This window comes from Helianthus annuus, chromosome 15 (genome assembly GCF_002127325.2).
Source record: "Helianthus annuus cultivar XRQ/B chromosome 15, HanXRQr2.0-SUNRISE, whole genome shotgun sequence".
NCBI classification, from domain to species: Eukaryota; Viridiplantae; Streptophyta; class Magnoliopsida; order Asterales; family Asteraceae; genus Helianthus; species Helianthus annuus.
This window is the reverse complement of record NC_035447.2, coordinates 22,523,956-22,532,846: the sequence shown is the minus strand read 5'-3', so window position 1 is coordinate 22,532,846 and position 8,891 is coordinate 22,523,956. Positions and strand designations below refer to the sequence as shown.

The 8,891-nt window shown below is 32.4% G+C and overlaps 1 long non-coding RNA gene across 1 annotated transcript; it reads right to left on the bottom strand.

Annotated features, from left to right (window-relative positions):
- Positions 1 to 376: 376 nt before the first annotated feature.
- Positions 377 to 7,768, bottom strand: LOC110909506. Its single transcript, XR_002575411.1, has 3 exons — positions 7,672 to 7,768; positions 1,710 to 2,550; positions 377 to 1,573 (listed from the first exon to the last, which is right to left on the bottom strand). It is a non-coding gene; the product is annotated as an uncharacterized LOC110909506 (long non-coding RNA).
- Positions 7,769 to 8,891: the final 1,123 nt, after the last annotated feature.

Sequence of the window (8,891 nt, the reverse complement as noted above, 5' to 3'; positions counted from 1 at the left end):
TCTTTTTCCAACATTAGTACTTAAAAAGGGTTAGTTTTAAGCCTCATTTGATGTAATTTATATGTTGCATTTTACACACATCAGCAACCAAAGACCTCCTACAATTATGGTGAATCATTAATTCCGATATTTAAGGAAAAAGGAGTGAATGTAGGAGTTTTTGGTCGTGTATGATATGGTTACCATATTTCAAACATTGAAAAAGACACTATTGCCCTTCAATTTTACATAAGGTCCCTCTAATTAAAACACAATTTACATTTTTATACCCTATTGATCTCAACCATTAGATCAAATATCCAATGGCTTCTTACCCTTCTTACATTTTAGACACTTTTTACCATATCTATTTTTAGAACTAAACACGTCAATTCATTCAACTAAAAACTTTTAAGGAAATCCATTTTTCATTGAAATTAGTATAATCAGACTGTATTGAACATCAAAGTGATTATAAGAATTTGAATCAAAAGATACACATCCAGACACTACCTGGTCGGATCGATGAACACAATAGTCCATATGCAGGATATTTTGTAAACAAATTTACAAATCAAATATAAAAAAAGTAACCCCTAAGCGTGAAGTATTAACCAACGAACAAAAAATGTTGAGGCCTGGGTTAGAAGAAGGAGATGGTGAAGGGTAGAATAGTTATCTTTTCAGATCGATTACCAGATGAAACAAACGCCTAGCGAAACACACAACACGTAATTACTGAATTCAACGGTCACAAAATTGACACTCCAAATCAGAACTAAATAATTTTCCTGCTTTTATTGGCAATGTATGTGAATCTCACTTTTATAGCGTTTCTTTAGTTGAAATACGTGAACCTCATATTTTTTTGCTAAAATATGTCAACATAAAGTATGCACCCTTACTTTTGTTTCGTATACAATTATCTAGTCTTCAATTGGAAACTAATGTTGTTAGACCATCTGATTTTTTCTTTAATATAGGGATGCTCAGTATCTTGATTATCAACAATGTGTAGTACGCAAGTGTAATCAAGCGAGTTTATGCAGATGTTCGTGCAATTTTTTTTACTTCAAGAGGTTTTTATAATCAAACGCCCACTTGAACACGAGTTGCAACTCTCAAGATATAAAATCTTATGTAAACAAACATTTGTAGTTATTAGCCTGATCTCATTATGTGAACTTGCATAATATGTGGTTATGTTTTTGTGTGTTGACTGACCGAGCCATTGGCATTAAAAGAAGCCTAACTCAAACATAGAAAGGTTTTGCAGACTTTAATAATCCTTTTTAGGCAGATGAAAGTAATGTTGTTGATATCATTTATCAAGCTGATGTAGAAGCAGACCTGTAAGGATTGCCCGGAGATCACAGGGATTCCTTCCAGGTAGACCTACTCGATCTATGTTTTCTTCAATCATGTAACTGAATAATGCTCTAATTCTATGTAGGAGCTTGTCAGGGAAAAGGCTGAAGAAGGAGAGAGAGCTTTTAGACCAGTGGGTGTGGGTCGTTGGTTGGGGCAGGGGATGTCAGGCAATGCAGGCTAAACTACATCGGGCCAGCATATTATACGTCCATCATAAAGTCTCCTGCAAAATAAATTAAATTTACTATAAATATATCATTTAATCTCATGTGATCATAAATAATAGAACACACTAAAGTCATGTATTATTTAATTATATTGATGCATTTATATAGTAACTAATACAAAGTATTATGTACCTAAAATTCACCGATCAGTAGGCATTGCAGGCTCAAGAGTAATTGAGGGCTCAAGGGAATCATACCGCTACATTTGAGAATATGAGGTTTTATAAGTATTATCATGTTTCCAAACCAAACGTCTCCATTGTTAAGGTCTGATTATTTGTTTTTTCGATTGCTAAAATTTGTCATTTTATGTGTTAGTCACATGCATGCCTGTGTTTTTCTTTTCTTGTAGTCCCACTCATAAACATATATTTTGGCGAAGCACGTCAAGTCAAGTTTTCTGATCCACAATGGATAAAAGGCAACCGCATCTCACAGAAGCACATTAATGAAATGTGCTTTGACTTTTAGAAAATCAACCAAGTTTGGACATGAAAGTGTAATCCAACCGGTTTGACTTTTACATTTTTATTTGACTATTATTAGAAGATTTATGTTGATGTTTTTATAACCAAATCTTTAATTAAACTGGTTGCCTTACTAGTTAGACCAGGTTAAGACACCAATGACGTTAGGTTGGATGGGGCACTCATAGTCTGACCCACAAGTACCCACATCACCATCCAATAATATTATTCCACCTCATTTCAACCAAAAAAGGGACACTTTCTTAGTTGAGTTCCATGGTTTGAAAGTAAAGTTTCTATGGTTTTTGGTCTATTCCACGACAACTCGTCCTCCTGAGTTGTACAACTCGCCTCACATACTCGCATTGGTTGTGACAACCCATCCCAACCCGATACCAGTCGAGTAATTTACAAAACTTTAAATGGTTATCAACTTCAAAATGATTCTGATGTCCATTGTAACTTCCTTAGAAATATCCATGAGTGTCATAAAGAAGAATGGATCACTACATAAAATAAAAGAAAGAATAAAAACAAAGTAAATAATCCCAAAAAATACTACTTAATGACTAGAACCTTATTTGGTGCATTGGTTAGTCTAATCAGTGAGGTGTGTGTTGAATATGTGAAAGTGCTCACGATAAAGATATTAATAACGATAAACGGCGATGATGATAACAACAACGATGATCATGTTGATTAGGATGGTGGTGTCGGAGGCGGCAACGGGGTATTACTGAGCAATTGCTACTGCTAGAACAACAAGAAGTTCAAGTCTTGTTGATTGTTAATGGCTAGTAAGTTGCTATTTGAGTAGTAGAAAATTTCCACTTACAGGCAACAACATGTGTTGTTGACTTATTGCTCGGTTTCTCATTGTTATTGTCGATAGATAACAATGGCAACTATAAAGTCTAAGTAGTTTCAATTGATTATTAAACGAATTAAAATCGTCACTAAAGACGTTTTCAAATTACTTAACTCTCATGTTTGACTAATTAAGTTAAATGTTGTGTAAGTTACATTTTTGAGTAAATTACAAAAATCGTCCTTTATGTTAACACTAAATTGCGAAGTGTGTCCTTTGTCTTCAAAAAGTACAAAAACGTACTTAATGTTTGCAAACCCTTGCACGTTATGTCCTTTAGCCTTAACTCAGTTAGTTTTTATGGTTAAATCTGACCAGGTGGATCTCACATGAGGGTATTTTAGACATTTTACCCTAAATAAATTATTATGTTTAAAAAATATTATATATAATATAGGGTGAGATTATTGTAAAAAAAGTGTTTTTGGTGGGAAGGGTGAGAAAGAATCTAAACCATTAGATCTTTAATCTAATGGTTGAGATCTTGATGGCAATCTTGTAAATAGTGTAACAATTAAAATATTTAATTTTCTAGATTAAGGGTATGAAGGTAAAATTAACATTTTTAAATTTAGAAAGTCACATGCAAGTCCCCCCCCCCCTTTCTTTTTTAAACGTCAATAACTTTTTATACGTAACTCTTTTTTTTTTTAAATTACACCATAACAACGAGTGTTTTTTTATCTTTAATATGAGTACCATATTGTTATACTTATGTAGAGAAAACACTTATGTTTCGATTGGATGTCTTAGTCCATGGTGTTTTTTCTATGTTCATACAATGGTGTTTTCATTGTATTGTGATTCAAGGTGCTGTGTTTTACAGTAAAACACCATATGGAAATATACAACTAATGCAGAAAACACCATTCAAAACTAACGATGTGCAAAAAAAAAGACACTGCAACATAATATCTACAACATAACACCATACGTAACTAATCAAACTGTAGAAAAGAAACAACTGGCATAAAAAACACCCTTCAACTTCAATAGTATACATCAAAACACCATGTACATATAAAAAACATCATGGAAGGATTACACATGGTATCATTAAATAAACTCGTATACTAAACGAAAATCACCCATGCAAAAAACACCATACACACACTGTAACATCAAAGGGGCAAAAACCATATTCATCAGAAACCTAATCAGATTGAAATTCAAAATTCGAATTCCTAAAATAACTACCTAAATTCGGTTACATTTATTTAATCATAAAATAACTACCTAAATTCGGTTACATTAATTTAATCCTTAATTAGAATTATTAGTACAATTACCATTATATCCTTGATCTAATAAAATGGATAGGGAAAGATCTAATGGCTGTATTCTTTCTTACCCTTCTCACACTTTTGGTTTTTTTACAGGATTCTCTACCTGTATATATACATACATACATACATACATACATACATACATACATACATACATACATACATACATACATACATACATACATACATACATACATACATACATACATACATACATACATACATACATACATACATACATACATACATACATACATACATACATACATACATACATACATACATACATACATACATACATACAAAGACAACACACTTAGCCACCACCACCACTCCCTTTACTCCCACCACCATTCCCACCTCAACCACCGTCCACCGCCACCCTTAGACACCACCATCTCGCCTACAATCTATGGCAACCTCTGGCCATCACCACCCACAACCGCCTGCTGGAAATAAACTCAAGCAACAACAAACCATCAGAACCACCACCACCGAGCCTGCAATCTCCGGCAATCTCTGCAATCTCTGGCCATCACCACCCATAATCACCTATCGGACATAAACCCAAGCAATAACAACACAAACCTCAACCAGTTTTGAATCGATCTCTCACCTCTCTCTTTCTAAAATCAAATGCAATTACAGATCTCAGGCTTCAGTTACAGATCTAGGGCTTCAATTTGGTATCTAGGGTTTTGAATCGATCTCCCACCTCTCTTTCCAAAATCAATCTCCTAACTCTTTCTTTCCAAAATCAATCTCCCACCTCTCTATTTGGCGGTAGGAGGCGGTGATGATCACTGGTGAGAACAAGTTGTTAGAGAGAGAAAGAGGTACACAAGGATGAAAGGGTTCTAGGGTGGTGGCTGAGGTGTTTAAAGGGAGGCATAAGGATGAAAGGTGGTGGTGCTATGGTGGTTGTGGTGAGAAGAGGTTGTTAGATATATATATATATATATATATATATATATATATATATATATATATATATATATATATATAGAGAGAGAGAGAGAGAGAGAGAGAGAGTTAAAAATGAGAAAGAACGAGTTGAGTGAGATGATCTGGTATATTCATGTATGTATCTTTTTATGCATTTTGATTTTTTTTAGATTCCTTTTTATTGTATTTATTAAATATATATTTTAAATAAATGAGCAAAATTACCAATTTGTCCTGATTTAACATTAAAGTTTAACTCAGTCAGGGTTAAAGGACATAATGTGCAAAGTTTGCAAACATTGAGTATGTTTTTTTGTACATTTTGAATACAAAGGACACACTTTGCAATTTAGTGTCTACATAAAGGATGATTTTTGTAATTTACTTTACATTTTTTTGTTTTGAGTATCTTTCAAGAGGTTTCTATGCAAACGAGTCGAGTCGAGTCAAGTCCGTGCTCAACTAGGCTCGAACTCGTTTAACTTTCGATAAAATAACTTTGTGCATGAACAAGGTTCCACCGGCCAATGTTTTGTTTCCAGATACAAGGATAACTCTCCTGATATTAAGGAGAGAGCCTTCCATTTCTATGAAGGTGTGCAATATTGTTACCTTAGGAATGTTGGAAACCTAAATAAAATTAAGGGAAATTGGCCTGTAATAATCATACCTTGACCTTATTGGCCATTAATAATCTCATCTCAAAATATTCCCCCCACCAGTCCCACCTTTCACCTATTTTTCCTACAATGGTCCTCCGTTAAAAAAACTTAACGAAGTTAAGCTTTTTTCCAAATTACAAACAATTTTTTAGGGCTTTTGATCAGAACGATGATACGAGTCCATTTATGTAAAACTTACTTCGAAATGGTGCTCTAAGTGACTTGATTTTGGTTAATTGGAAATTTAAACACCTGAATTGAAGCGCCGTTTTCATCGTTTTGAGGCAAGTTTTACATCAATGGACTCGTATTGTCGTTCTAATCAAAAGCCCTAAAAAATATGTTTGTAATTTGGAAAAAAACTTAACTCCGTTAAGTTTTTTTAACGGGGGACCATTGTAGGAAAAATAGGTGAAAAGTGAGACTGGTGTGGGGAATATTCTGAGGTGGGATTATTAATGGCCAATAAGGTCTAGCTGGGATTATTACAGGCCAATTTCCCTAAAATTAATAATAATAATAATAATAATAATAATAATAATAATAATAATAATAATGTATATACTTAAATACTAATGATCAAATTGATTTTTTTTTTATAATTTGAAATTATGGTTGTTTAAATATAAAAGAACCACTAATTACATAGCGTTTACGTGGCAACAATTTTTTCTTCAAATTGATTTTTTTTTTTTTTTTGTAATTTGAAATTATAGTTTAGGCCAATTTCGCATTTTAGTTTAAAGGTTTCATTTTTCGTTTGTGGGTTCAAAAAGGTTTCATCGTTGCCATTTGTCCACTGTGTTAACTTCATCGATGTTTTGTGTTAACGAGAAGGGCAATTCAACCATTTTATATGTAATTATGTTAACTAGAAGGGCAATTCAGTCATATAAAATGACCGAATTGCCCTTCTCGTTAACAGAAATAATGGATGAAGTTAACCCAGTAGACTAAAATGACAACGGTGAAACCTTTTTGGACCCACAGGTGAAAAATGAAACATTTGGACTAAACTGGCAAAATAGCTTAAAGCACATGGACTAAAATGCCATTTAACTCTTTTTTTAATAAACAATAAATTTTAAAAATTGTTACTTTTAGATAATTATAGGATAGAACATAGTGGAGAGGACGTGAATGCTCTAAATAACTTTCTTTTAGCCATGTAAAGAGGGTGTTTAGAATTCTTTTTAAAAGTACTTTTTTTATTTCTCTAAAAGGTAAATAAGTTAGAAATTGTGACTTATTAACTTCTTCGTCACAATACAAACAATCTCAAACAAATTATAAGTCCTTTTTTACTTTAAAAAAAAGTTAATAAGTTATAAGTTAATGAAAATAAGGAATCGAAACACCCACAAATTATTTTCACTACTAAAAATTACCAAAAAAATTGGCATGATTTTCCTCATAAATAACAATTAATTCATTGTAAATATTTATAAAACTAAAGTAATTATTTATAATATGCCTCTTCATAAGAGTATATTACTTTTTTACTTATATAGGCTCAATAATTTTATTTGGCTCAATAATTTTATTTGTGTTTAGCAGGGTAGGGTTTGCTATTCAGAAGGGGGTAGCGGTGCAACTTGTTGCTCGTCTACCTGCCATTAGTCTGTAATCGTCTTGTTTTTTAATTTTTAAAGCTAAATAAACTACGTACCTTTTATGTGTTTTCAAAAAAAAATTAATATATACATTTAAAAGGTTGTTGATCGTCTTCTTCGCTTTAAAGGCTCAGTTGACGAATTCTACAATATTTTTATTTTCCAGATTTTGGTAGTATAGTTATAAAAATTTCAATGTTGTTCAAAAAAAAAGTTATAAGCCATAAATGAAGCGTATGAGGTTCACAGTTACCTTGGTTAGCGATGGGAAGATGTCTTCGTTAAGTGAATAAGACTTCAGAATTCAGTTATAGTAGAGAGAGACAAGGTTGAATGGTTGAGAGAAGTGAGACTTGAGTGGGGATGAAGACCAGGTTAAAACACAGACTGGTCAAACCTGTTTTTTGACCAACCAATCATATAGCTTATGGATTTGTTTTTCTTTTTCATCTTTATTGTTACTTCATTAAAATAAAAAAAACAAAAAGCAGATTTGGGATTCGAACTTGCGCCCAAGAGCACACACCACTTCACATAAACCACTCCACCAAAGACAGTTTACCGATCAATTTAGCTTTTTAAAACCCATATATACAATAACACTTGATGATGTTGAGGAAAAAAAAAAATAGGTAACCAATAGTGTTCTGCCAAGTGGCAAGAACACTATTCCTAAGGTTGTAGAATTAATAGATCTATAATTTTATATCTTTTTTGTTTAATAATTTCAAAAACAAAATTGTCAGACTAAATTACCTTTTTATCTCTCTGTTTTAATAGTTTTAACCACTTGAGTTTAAAATCAAAAAGTTTAACATTTTGAGTTTCTAACCACTCATTTTATAACGTTTTCGAGATCGTCAATATTGTACTGAGGGCGTCTTTAGAGTATACCGAATCAGTATAGCTATCCTTCTTCTGACACAGCAATGCACTTTCGATCAGTATTGGAAAGAGGCGCTAAATCATTTCTTTCTTCCTTTACTTGTTGTTTGTCGATGTAAAATAATGTCCCATTCAATAGAAAATTATTGAAGTGAAAATAATCAATTTCTCGCCATTATGCGTTTAGGGCGATAAACTAAGGATCAGTAAAATATGGAAATGTGAATCTGATAAGTTAGTTTCTAATAATTCATGAAATTGATTAGAATATCGCCGCAATTGTAAGTAGATTTTAGATTTATCAATCTTTGTTATTCATAGTTGTATAAGCGCTTTTTATTGGAATCTTTTTTTATCTTTTAAGGAATTGGTTAGTCGTCCAGTAACAAGTAAGAATAGGAAATTTTATTCGATAAACGAAAAAGAACAACGAATGAAATAATTGGAATCACTAATGCATGCATTGTTGTATTAGATCGAAATATGAAGGTTCTTTCTTGACCTAACTATAAAGAGACTGATTTCAAATATGGAAAGATACAAAATAGAACTTCTAAAGCAAAAGATAATAGAAATGACTAGTCTTAG